Genomic DNA, 12,684 nt, shown 5'->3' on the forward strand with positions numbered 1-12,684 from the left:
GTGTTGGAAGGCCACCCGGAGTGGCTGGGGCATCCCAGCTAGATGGGAGGGATATCATCATCATCATCATTATTATCATCCCCAGCCACTCTGGGCAGCTCCCAACAGAATATTAAAAACATCAAACATTAAAAACTTCCCTAAACAGGGCTGCCTTCAGATGTCTCCTAAAAGTAAGACAGTTGTTTATTTCCTTGACATCTGATGGGAGGGCGTTCCACGAGGCGGGTGCCACTACCGAGAAGGCCCTCTGCCTGGTTCCTTGTAACCTCAATTCTCGCAGTGAGGGAACTACCAGGATTTTGTTGTTATTTTTGGTGGGCATTTTTTAAAAAAGTTATTTTTCCTCTGCTTGGTTTTGATTGTGCTCTTCTGCTTATTGTTTGGCTCTAGCATATTGGGTTGTGTGTTTTTTAAACTGACCTTATTTTTGCTTCATGGTTTGATTGTGTTGTTACTGATCTTTGTTTGAGGTATTGTAAGCCGCCTGGAGTGGACATTTTGCCTAGGGTATGAAATTGTTTATATTTAAATTCATATCCTGGGCAACATGTCCACTCAGATTAGCTAATGTGGACCACAAGGGTGTGATATGTTGGGGTGGGGGAGGAACTCTAGCTGAAAGACTTGACCAGAAATAATGAGAACAAACTTTCCCTAGAAATGACCAGCCCCTTTGTCAGATTCAGAGAACAGCTGGTCCGAAACCACTGCCACCCTTTATTTCCCCCCCTGGCAGAGATCCCGAGCCTTTAGCAGCTGCAAGGTGGTTTGGTTGGGGAGAATTCAACACTCCTGCAGGTGATACTTCCTACTATTGCATCATCTCCATGCCAGTTAAATTCCTGCAGGCTATGCAGCTGTTCTAGTCACCAGGTCTCTGCCCAAGGAAAATAACGCAGCACTATTGATAGAAGTTATCTATTTGGATAGATCTGATATAAAGCGACAAACAAATGTGCATTTTGTTAGGATGAAATAGCTGAGAAAGAATTTGAATCCTATCTGGGCCATCTTTAGCATATGCGCTGCTGGGGTGCCAAAATCCACCCAGGGCCCCCAAATTTAGTTTAGCTGCCCACAAGTTAACTTTTACTGAGTTTTTTTTGGGAGGGGGGAAGCCAGAGTTGTTGAACTTTTTTTGGGGGGGCGGTATAGAAATAAAATAAAATGAGAACTTCGGGTATTGGGCAGTATAGAAATAAAATAAATTAATTAAAAATTTAAAAATATTTGATGCTACAGAGTAACCGAGTGATGGAAGAGGGGGGCAGGGACTTTCGCTCCATTGCTTTTCACTGCCACCAATCGAGAGGGACAGTAGGTATACATTTGGCGCCCCCCAGAATTTGCCGCATTGCACCCCCAGGTAAAGACGGCCCTGAATCCTATTTTTTTATATATCTTGATTTTATTCTTTGAACCACCCTGAGACCCCCGGGGTATAGGGCGGTATATAAATTCAATAAATAAAATAATGATTTTATGACATTAAATGCATCTGAACGTCTTGGCAGATCTGATCAGAGGGGGCTTGCTGAAGACGTAATTCCATGTTCATCTTGTTTTAACTAGTCTCTTGCCCAGCAGCACGCAGGCAGCGACAGCCCGTTTAAATCACATTCGGAAAATAAAAATATTTGGTTGTCACGCCTAACAGCACCGGGCGGGACTTGTTTCCCAACTACCCTTTGATAAATCCTCTTTGCATTCTAGATCAGCAAGACAGCACATTTTGCTGCTGCCTTTTTTTTTTGTCCTTCGGGCCTGGCCTGGCCTGCCCTTTGCACCTCCACTATCCGGACTGAGAGAGATCTGCCTGTCTCGGCGCTGCGTGTAAAGGGCAGGCTAAGGGCAGCAGCTTCGGGCAGGGGGCGCTTCTGGTGGATACTGGGCATGCCTGCAGGTCGCGCGCATGCTCACTGGTGGGGGGGAACCATTGCTGGGAGTTGAACCCATGCGTAAAAGTAAACAATTCATAGTGCAATTGAGAAGAGGCGGTGTGCGTGTCTAGGGAGTGCATGGGAGTCTCTAATACAGGACAAGCCCAGAAGGACCCCTTCTTTTCCCCCTCCTCCTGCTTTGCGTACAAAAAAACCACACGAGATCCTGCTGGAGGGCTCTAAAAATAGGTTGCCCCCCACCCCAGGCTGAAAGGTCCCGCCTGCGCAACGGCGAGCCTTAAGTTCACCCAGCCACCACCCGCGGATGTAAGAGTCCGCAGTTTGCACAGGATCTCAGCAGATCTCCGCAAGGGGGGGGGGAGCAGATCCTTCCCCCCTTGCCCCGCCCCCGTTTCTCTTTTCCTGGGTTGACCCCAGATCTGCTCTACCCGGGGAGGAGGAGGAGGACGGATCTCGGAGGGGGGAGCGGCTTCTGGGCGGCGGGGCTGCTCTCTGGATCTGTCTCGCCGCCTTCTTCTTCCTCTTCCTCCTCCTCTTCGCCTCCCCCTCCGCTCGCGCCGCTGCCTTTCCATAAACATCTGGATCAGGGGAGGGGCTTTTTTCCCGCCCCTCTCTCTCTCTTTTGGAGGGGCTCTGGGCAATTGGCAACCTCTGAATGGCTCCGGGGGAGAGGAAAGCGCGAGTAGAAGTTTAGGTTGGTATCCTTCACACTTTTCTTTAAAAAGACAATTAACAATAACGGTGATGATTATGATTGTTTTTTGGAGGGGTGTTGACTTGTGTGGATGTGAGCATCGGTCAGTTACTTTTGCTGGGGAGGCGGCTCCTCCCATCTCCCCACCCCAAGAACAAAAACTAAACCAGCAGAAGGGAGAGGTGCCTCCAGTCTGGGGTACTCCCTCTGCCACCCCCCTCCCCAAATTTCTGCTGCAGTTCCCGGGCCGACCTCCCGGTCCTCGCCCCTGTTGCTCCAGGCGAGCCGGGGTTGCTGCAGAGCTCATCTGGCCAAGGAGCCGCCGCTTAGCAGAGCAGGGTTTGTGGTTTGTTTGCTTTTTGGCAAGCGGGGTGTAGAAGAGGGGCGAAAGTCTCCGGCGGGGCGACCCACAGGCCGCCGCTCCCTCCGCAGCCCCTGCCTAAGTTAGAAACGTCCCCCGGGCGCCGGGAGCGGAGGAGGGGCGTCGGTAAGCAGATGTGGCTCATAAAGTAGACCCAGTTTCAGAACCCGCGTTAACCCTTGCCTTTTTTTTTTAATTAAATGGAATCAAAACCCCTCTAGCCATAGAATCGGAAGGGACCCACGAGGTTCATCTAGTCCAGCCCCCTGCAGTGCTGGAATCTTAATTTTCCAAAGTGGGATTTGAACCCACGACCGGGGAACGATCCAGAGGCTCATGCTGATGTTCCATTGACGCTCTGCTTTGTGTGTCTGCTTGAGAGTCCCTGTTTCGCTTTTCACCTAAAGCAGCTGTGGGTGTCTGGACAGGGATGAAACTAGGCTTTATTTCCCCTGGGGCAAAGACCTAGTTTGGCACACACACACACATGCACATTTGCATATGTTGCGAACCTCAGTCCACCCCTCTGGAGACTTCACTTGGGGCAAAAAACCCCCAACCCTGGCTACCCCCTCCACTCCCTGGCTCTGTTTTGGAAAAGGGTTTTGAGAGTGCTTTAACTACAGCTGATTTCTGCATTCGTGTTTGATAAGTGTCATATCAAGTGATGTTTTAATGTGTGTGAGAGAGAGGGTGTGTGTGAGAGAGAATGCCCTCCCCCCCAGCTAGAACTTCCAGGGATGGCTGTGAGCAGGATTCCTGCCTTTCAGGGGGCTGGATTAGATGACCCTTGGGGTCCCTTGCAAGTCTACAGTTCTCTGTTTCTAAGCAGGCGTGAATCAAATCAAACTTCCATATCTCCTCAGCTGCGCCTTAGAGTGAGCTGCAAACCACTTGGAAATGGCTTCTGCAAGCAACTTTGCCAGCTTGCTATAAAAGAGCATCACTGTCTCTGGTTTCAACTTCCTCATGCTTGATTTGATTTTCTCTGTTTAGAACAAGTCATTTGAATCTCTTGAATTTTGGTGGGGGGGGGGGGTTTGGTGGGTTTTTTTTTTAAAGAAAGACGGAAGAGAAGAGGTGCTTATAAAATTCCCACAGTGCTCTGCTCAAGTATGTGATGCTGGCTATTACCTCCTTCCTGTGCCTATCATGAGCTAATGTTAGCAACTGCTTCAGAGCCAAATGGCTATTGAACGGCTTTCAATTTCCTTTATGTATAAATTTAAAGTTCAACATTTCCCTCCTCTTCCCTGGCATGCGTACAAATACTCTGTTTTTCTGTGTTTTGTGTGATTTATGTGACAAGATCCCCAGTCGCTTTTGCTGTTCCCACTCCACCCGCTTTTGAAAACAGATCGGGAAGTATTCTCAAATGAAATGGGTCAGCAAGCCTTCAGCTGACTGTTGCGGTTCCTGCATCCTTACAAATGCTCAAGAGATGAGCAGAGTCCTGCTTCTGGAATAGTGTGCAAAGGTTTACCGTTAGCTCTCAAGACAAGGAGCATTATGTCTAAAACGATGTAGCACAGGAACGCTGAAGAATTGTGTTCTCTGTACGGTGGAAAGGAGTCAGATTGAAATGACAAGAGTTTGAGAAGAATAAATTGGGCGAAAGGGAGAGGGAAATACGATGTAATTAATCGAGAAGAGATCCTCGGTTATTCGCAAGTCGTGTTGCAACTTCCCCTTGCTCTGTTTCCCAGTTGCCGTCTGGATTCCACCCTCTTCCTTTTTGCGGCTGCTGGTTTTAGTGCCTGTTTGGAGTGGTGATTGTGTGGTGATTTGGGCCTCACTCAGCAGAATGAGTAGGAATCTCCTCAGACGCAGCAACAGGGCCTGAATTGGCCATATTCTGAAGTAACCTGCATTTCCCCACCTCTTTGGATGGCAAACCATAAGACTGTTCAGACTGTGAATTTACTTCACTTCAGTACTAAGCATGTACAGCTATGGTTGGCCATAACCTGGGGGGGGGCAGCTAACATGGCGCCCTCAAGACGATGTTGCCCTCCAACTCCCATCAGCCCCAGCCAGCATGGCTGAAGGTTAAGGATGATGGGATTTGTAGTCCAACATCTGGTCTAACTCTTCCCTTGGAAGAGAGGTGGTATGAATAACTACTGAAAAGACAGGGCAGAGGTACAGTATAGGGACTAAGGGCAGGCCTGGCCCGGCCCAGCCATTAACCGTGGTGAGGCAGTCGCCTCAGGCAGCAGGCTGAGTGCAGCTGGGAGGAGCAGCAGATCCAAGCCCTCAAGAAACTTGCTGCCTCCTGCTCCTCTCTGGCCTCCTTTCCCCCCCTCACTGCCTTGGATATTTCCCAGGCCTTCTCCAGTCACCCCAGGCAGCTGAGGGGAAAGCAGTGAGGGGCACCATTTTTTGTTTTGCCTCAAGCGGCGAAATGTCTTGGGCCGGAGCTGAACGAGGGGGACCCAGGGATGAGGATTTTTTTAATAAAAAAGTCAGGACCCTAAGTTACATCTTTATTGAGTTGCTGAGGGACGCAGGTGGCGCTGTGGGTAAAAGCCTCAGCGCCTAGGGCTTGCCGATCGAAAGGTCGGCGGTTTGAATCCCCGCGGCGGGGTGCGCTCCCGTCGTTCGGTCCCAGCGCCTGCCAACCTAGCAGTTCGAAAGCACCTCCGGGTGCAAGTAGATAAATAGGGACCGCTTACCAGCAGGAAGGTAAACGGCGTTTCCGTGTGCGGCTCTGGTTCGCCAGAGCAGCGATGTCACGCTGGCCACGTGACCCGGAAGTGTCTTCGGACAGCGCTGGCCCACGGCCTCTTGAGTGAGATGGGCGCACAACCCTAGAGTCTGGCAAGACTGGCCCGTACGGGCAGGGGTACCTTTACCTTTAAATTACAGTGGTGCCTCGCAAGACGAAATTAATTCGTTCCGCGAATTTTTTCGTCTAGCGAATTTTTCGTCTTGCGAAGCACGGTTTCCCATAGGAATGCATTGAAAATCAATTAATGCGTTCCTATGGTCAAAAAAAGTCCAAGCAAAGCCAAATTTGGTACAACAAGAGTTTATTAAGTGGTCTTTAAAGTCACACATACTGTAAAGAGCATTTCAAAATTCAAACCCATAATTTTTTTAAAAAAACAGCAGAGTATTCCCCAGCCACCCAGCACACAGAAATTCAAATCCAGAATTTTTTTAAAAAAACAGCAGAGTATTCCCCAGCCACCCAGCACACAGAAATTCAAATCCAGAATTTTTTTAAAAAAACAGCAGAGTGGCCCAATGGTCACAGAAAATCATAAAAATGCAGAAAAAACACACAAGCTTCCAGATTCTTGCAAACCCCTCCCCAACTGTTCCCCCAGCCACCCAGCACACAGAAATTCAAATCCAGAATTTTTTTTAAAAAAACAGCAGAGTGGCCCAATGGTCACAGAAAATCATAAAAATGCAGAAAAAAACCACATAAGCTTCCAGATTCTTGCAAACCCCTTCCCAACACCAAGTCCTTGAATTCCAAACACCCCAACCCAAAATCCAAACCCCCCCCCCCAAAAAAAAGTTTTAAAAGCTTAACTTACCAAATGGCTGCAAAAGAAGTTTTGGAAAAGCTTCAAAAATCACCAAAGTCTTTAAAAACCTCAAAAAAGGCTACTATGTACACTGCGTTCTATGAGTTGCTCCTCGAAGTCAAGTCGCAACTGTATTAATGGTGTTAAGAAAAAGGAAACAAACTTGCAAGACGTTTTCGTCTTGCGAAGCAAGCCCATAGGGAAATTCGTCTTGCGAAGCAGCTCAAAAACGGAAAACCCTTTCGTCTAGCGAGTTTTCCGTCTTGCGAGGCATTCGTCTTGCGGGGCACCACTGTACTTGATTTTTGCATGATTCGCAAACTCTCGTGTTTATAGGAGCGTATTGTTTGTTACCCGTTTCTTTTCTCTCAAGGAGGGGTTGCTTTTCAGCTGCAGGGAAATGGCACAGAATTCTCTTTTGTTACAACCAGGTCTGAGGAACCGATGTCTCTGGCTGAACTTACAATTCCCATCATCCCTGAGCATTGGTCACGTTGGATGGAACTGCTGAGAATTCTGCTTTGAGAATATATCTTGAAAACATTTAAGGACCCATTTTATTTTACTAAAAAAGTTCAGTTAAAAACAAACAAGCCCATATCTAATAATGATGCAATAGTAGTGAGTTTCCTGTATCAGCAGCAGCCTGGACAAGATGACCTCTGACATCATTTTAACTCTTGAGTTCAAAGTTGTACAGTTTGTTTGCCACTCTGAGCAACCTATCCTAAGATTAAAAATATCCGATGGCAGAGACTGCAAGTACTGTTCCTCGTTGCTTGTCAACTTACGTGCCTGTTTGGCAGTTACCTTCATGCAAAATGTGAATTGTACAGTCAAAAGAGTTGCAGCGGATAATATGAAGCATGGCAGGATCTTAGTTAAAGGATTTATTGTTGCTCTGAGGCACATTTTACAGCGTGCATATCTATCTTCCAAAGGTTAAATAAGAAGCCTGAATTGCACTGGAAGCAAATGTAGGCATTTACACCGTGCAGATGTGTGATGTACATTCCCTGCATGCATTCACTTATTTAGGGTTGCCATGTTTCAAAAACTCAAAATCTGGACACAAGAGATGTTGAACTTTTTTTTGGCAAAATCTCAAAAAACAAAGTTTTTGAGCTATTTTTAAGGAACATCACCCAAAATGACACCGACCACATGTGTTGCCATACAGCTGGATTTTCCTGAATGTTTTTAGCAATTTCCACCCAGACACTGTTTCCGGCAGCCGAATCCCGGCGATGTCCGGGAAATTCTGGATGTATGGCAACCCTAACTTATTTTACAAATCTATATGTTGCTCTTTCCACCCCACTCCCTTGCCAGTCTTATGTTGGTTTTTCTGTTGTAGCAGCAGCTGTGAGGAATGCCATCGCTGGGGAATTGTAAGGAACAGCAGTCGGTTTTTTGCTAGTCATTTCTTATTGTTCGATTGAATCTCATCGGTTTTGAGATGGTGATAAAACTTCTCTGGAATCAATTATCATTTCCCCACCCCCAGGCATTTCCCAAAAGGAACCCATGATTAAAGAACATGAAAGTATTGGGGGAGAGGAGCCATTTGTTAGCAGTACCCAATTTTACTCATACTTGGAGTAGGCCTCTTGAAATCAATGGGCTTACTCCGAGTATGACTAAATCTGGATAATCAGCCTATGTTTGCAAAGTGAAAACTGCAAATATACGTATATATCAGGCACAGCATACACACAAAAACAGTGTTTGTGACTAGGTGCTCCGGGGCAAGGAGGAGTGATTTCACTTTTAATTATCTTCATATTCTCTTTTCTAGTTTCTTGATAATGCTTATCTGGGTTTCGTTTTCATTTTCAAGGAAGTAGGAAGTAAATTGGGTATTTCCAATTAAGAGCTTAATGACAGCACTGACTAGCCCTGTAGGGCACAATAAAATTCTTCTGCCTAGTTGTTTATAACTGTGAGATAACTACATCTTGCTCATGATTTAAATTTGTCATGTGACACAATGAGATGCTAGATGTCTGATCCACCCAAAGTTCTATTGACACTGATGGCAGAGTGTGTCACCTCTCCAGCTGAAACAAATGGGACTTATCCATGCATGCAGAAATAAGCATTTTAAATGGAAATATTTACTTTCTCAGGCTTTAGTATTTCCTCTCTGTTTAATTTCTCCTTTCATAAGTTTTCTCCATGAATGTTGGAATGGTTCTTGCTGGAGAGTAAAATACGAAGAATTAAATTGCTAAAGGTTTTTCTGTAGCACATAACTGTTGCACAGAAATGGCGCAATAAGATTTTGTGGTTCTTCTTTTCTTTTCTCGCAAGGACAGAAGAATCTTGCAGTGTTGCACTAAACTGTTTTCCCGTAGGTTGCTTGGAGACCCAGCAATTTAATTGGGGGCTTAAATAAATGTTGCGGTTGTTCGTTGTTTTTATTTAGGGAATGTATGTGCTGCCACTATCAATCGGGTACAGTGGTGCCTCGCAAGACGAAATTAATCCATTCCACGAGTCTCTTCGTCTAGCGGTTTTTTCGTCTTGCGAAGCAACCCTATTAGCGGCTTAGCGCTATTAGCGGTTTAGCGGCTATTAAAGGCTTAGCGGATTAGCGGCTAAAAGGCTATTAGCGGTTTAGCGGCTTAGAAAAAGGGGGGAGCGGAAAAAAATCGGAACACTCGCAAGACGTTTTCGTCTTGCAAAGCAAGCCCATAGGGAAAATCGTCTTGCGAAGCAGCTCAAAAACGGAAAACCCTTTCGTCTCGCGGGTTTTCCGTCTTGCGAGGCATTCGTCTTGCGGGGCACCACTGTACAATGGTAGAGTGATGATTTGTGCCCTCCATGGTGTCCCACAGACTATGAACGTGAAAAGACAATAGTTAAAGCATTAAAGTCTGGGTAGAATTCCTAATAGAACTTGGGAGGATAGATGAATTTCAGTCATGTATGGAATTTCCATTAACTTCCCTTCTACCAGCCTTAAGCATTGCATTAGCAAATATGTTAATCCCACTTTATGCTAAACAGGAGTCCCTCTTACCGGGAAGTTAGATATGTTGGCGTAGGTTTGCTGAGGGTACCACATTGGGTACCTTGATCTACATGAATAGTAATCATGGCTGGTTCCAGTGGTTCCTTCAAAGGTTATCCTACATGCAAAGGTTATCCTTCTCTTCCCAGTGCAATTCCCCATCACTTTCCTTACTGCAAAAAATGGTGAGGGACAGTGGGTTTGTTGCACAAGAGCTCCAAAGCAGCTTTAAGTGTGCAACCTGAATTCGGCAGTATGTGACTGAATCCCACCCAAAAGTAGTGACTGTCTGAAGGGAGACAAGCTACCGTATTTTTCACTCTATAAGACGCACCAGACCACAAGACGCACCTAGTTTTTGGAGGAGGAAAACAAGAACAAAAATATTCTGAATCTCAGAAGCCAGAACAGCTGCACAGTGAAAGCAGCAATCCCTCTTGCTGTTCTGGCTTCTGGGATAGCTGCGCAGCCTGCATTTGCTCCATAAGACGCACACACACGTTTCCCCTTACTTTTTAGGAGGGGAAAAGTGAGTCTTATAGAGCAAAAAATACGGTAGTTCTTGAAGCTACTTCTTCTCTGTTCCTTCATAGGGAATCCTGGTTCGCATTAGATATGTTGGCATTAACGCAGATAATCGATGTAATTCTCCACCATGGTTCAGGTCGATGGCGAGCATGTAACCTGCTTCTGGCCTCTTTATCGCCACTTAAAAGACAGTTAGCATGACATCTGCCCAGGCCCTTGGAGTTATTGGCATGCAATGCTACTAAAGAAGGACAGCAGGCTGTGTTTCTGATGCTGGCGCTCATGAAGTCACCCTCTTATGTATGACTGCGACATTGGTATGCATTGTGCTGGATGTGGCACAAGGGGTTTACCGACTGTGCAGCAAGGAATCAACAAGATATTGTTTGGTTTCTGAATGGAACTGGGAGAATAGTGCTAACAGCTTTATGTCAGGGTGCTTCTTCCAGGAAATTAAACAATGAAATAAGTGTTTGGATCACAGCGGCCTTGTGCTATGGGTTGGATAATTAAATAATGGAAACCTCTGTAAAAGTTTTAGAACTTTAGCCGCTGCAGAGATGCATTAAAAGCAAACAGGATTGCAAACAGGAAGCTGCCTTAGTAAGGAACTTTTGATGCTTATAAGGAAGCTAATGAGCTATAGTTCCCTTAGAGGAAACCACACAGAGGTTTTTCAGAAATTGCCTCTCACCGGCTTCATGAGACCTCTCTGGATTCCTGCTCTGCCTTGCAGTGGAGTGAAGCAATCTCCTTCGATGTCACCATAAGGGGGCATTGATGAAGGAAGGAGCTGGTGTCTGGTAAGACGTTTTTGAAGTGTGTTGGCTCTTGCTTGGGCGGTGGGGTGTGTGTGTGTGTGTGTGTGTGTGTGTTAAGAATCATGATGACTCTGCTTCGGGTATGGTCACCCTTCTGGGGGGCGTCTATAGAAAATGCTTTAATTGAAGTGAGGGGGGAAATGGCTTCACCTATGTTGGGTAAGAAGTGGAGACTAAGGGTGATATCCAGTGTTGTGCAAGCAGATCTTCCTTCCCTCCCCCTCCTCCCCCTCCTCCCCACCTGCAGTCCCCTGTGCCTCCCCAAATATGCTCTGAGTGTATCCCAGATTTGGGAGGGGGCTGCAGGAAGAGCAGGAGAGCATTTCACTGAAGATGCACACCACTGGATTTCACCTTTGAAGAAACCTCTAGAACCGGCCTTTGGAGAACATCATGGTGTCTACGCTGATATAGAGATGGACATTGTAATCAGGTTGTATCTCTTACACTGGATAATACTGCCCATTTTAATGTGTGTGTTTTGTATTTGGCGGTTTCTGTAGCAAGTCTTTCCCAATTCTAGAAGGTGAATTTGATTTCAATATAAGGGAACTCTATCTTCTACCTGAGATCTTTCTGTTGCCTCACTGCATAAGGGTAGGACCGGTCCTGGGGTTCAAATTCCAGATTCAGGGTTTTATTCAGTTAAGAAAGTCCTACCCAGAGTATACCCACTGAAATTAATGAACCTAAGTTAGTCATGTGTGTTAACTTCAGTAGCTCTACTCTGAGTAGGACTAGCATGGTCCATACCATTCCAGGAAATGTTGTGAATATCTTCTATGTAGGAAAAGCAGTGCTAGGACAGCAAAAAACTGACCTTGTGGTGCAGTTTAGTGTTGCCCTTTTTAAAATATAGTTGCTTTTTTTTGGATTCTGAAATGCAGTTTCAATTTTTAAAAAAGGATTTATTAGACAGCTAACTTGGCACTCAGTTAGGTAAAATCATCTGCTAATTTCTAGCAGCTGTAGAATCTACTTGTGTTTCAGAAGAAGGACCCAAGGGTCTCAAACTTGACATCATTTTATCCTTATCCTACTACGATGAAGGTTACTTTTATTTTTATACAAGCTGATATGAAAAAATCAGAAAGCGGACAAAAGTTGTTGTAATTTATTTTGTATATTTTTACCCTGCCCCTTCAACCAAGTTTCCAGGGTGGCTTACAAAAATATAATGCAGTTAAGACAGGTTAAAACACACACACACACACACACACACACACACACACACACACACACACACCTATGGACACTATTAAGATAATGAGGCCTAAGAGAAGAGCATAAAACAGTTGCTGTGAGCAGGAAGCAGCACAATCCTTTAAATCCTAGAGATCGGATGGAACAATGAAAGCCACAACTGCTGCAAGCATCAGAAAACACATTGTAGTGATAGACTGTAGGGAGGGTTGTATGCGCGAATGATGCTCACTGACAGCTGTGTGCATTGCATAAGGCCCAATTGTCTGGTTAACTTGGCATGGAAGATGAGCCTGGATATCATGCCAGACTACATGTGTATTGCAAAAAAGGAGGAAAGAGCAGCTTACCCCAAATATTCCCCTTGAAGTCACACCAATGATATGGAATTGCACAAGGGCACTAATCCAATCTACATCTTGGAGATAAAAATATGCAATACACAATTTGAAAGCTGTTGGTCACATTTGTTCATGTTTCCTGGTTTAAAACACCCATGAGGTTGATCGAGAGATTCCCCAGTTGTTATTGACCTAGTATTGCCTGCAGCAAGGGTAGCCATCATAGTGTTCCCCATGGTTTTTGGGACTTCAACTCCCATAATTCTCCTACTAGGAG

General features: G+C 45.6%; 1 protein-coding gene across 4 annotated transcripts in view; it reads left to right on the forward strand.

Annotated features, from left to right (window-relative positions):
* The first annotated feature begins 1,786 nt into the window (after positions 1–1,786).
* Positions 1,787–12,684, forward strand: part of WIPF1 (WAS/WASL interacting protein family member 1) — a 60,492-nt gene continuing 49,594 nt past the window's right edge. Inside the window, exon 1 of one of the 4 annotated variants that reach the window (XM_083468919.1) lies at positions 1,787–2,598. The gene's annotated coding sequence lies outside the window, so the exon portion shown is untranslated. Of the gene's footprint in view, positions 2,599–10,582; positions 10,846–10,921; positions 10,944–12,684 lie in introns of those variants that run through there. The other 3 variants (XM_083468924.1, XM_083468920.1, XM_083468923.1) reach the window with 3 other exon arrangements.

The sequence above is a fragment of the Podarcis liolepis genome (assembly GCF_965112155.1).
Source record: "Podarcis liolepis genome assembly, chromosome: 1".
In the NCBI taxonomy this organism is placed as follows: domain Eukaryota; kingdom Metazoa; phylum Chordata; class Lepidosauria; order Squamata; family Lacertidae; genus Podarcis; species Podarcis liolepis.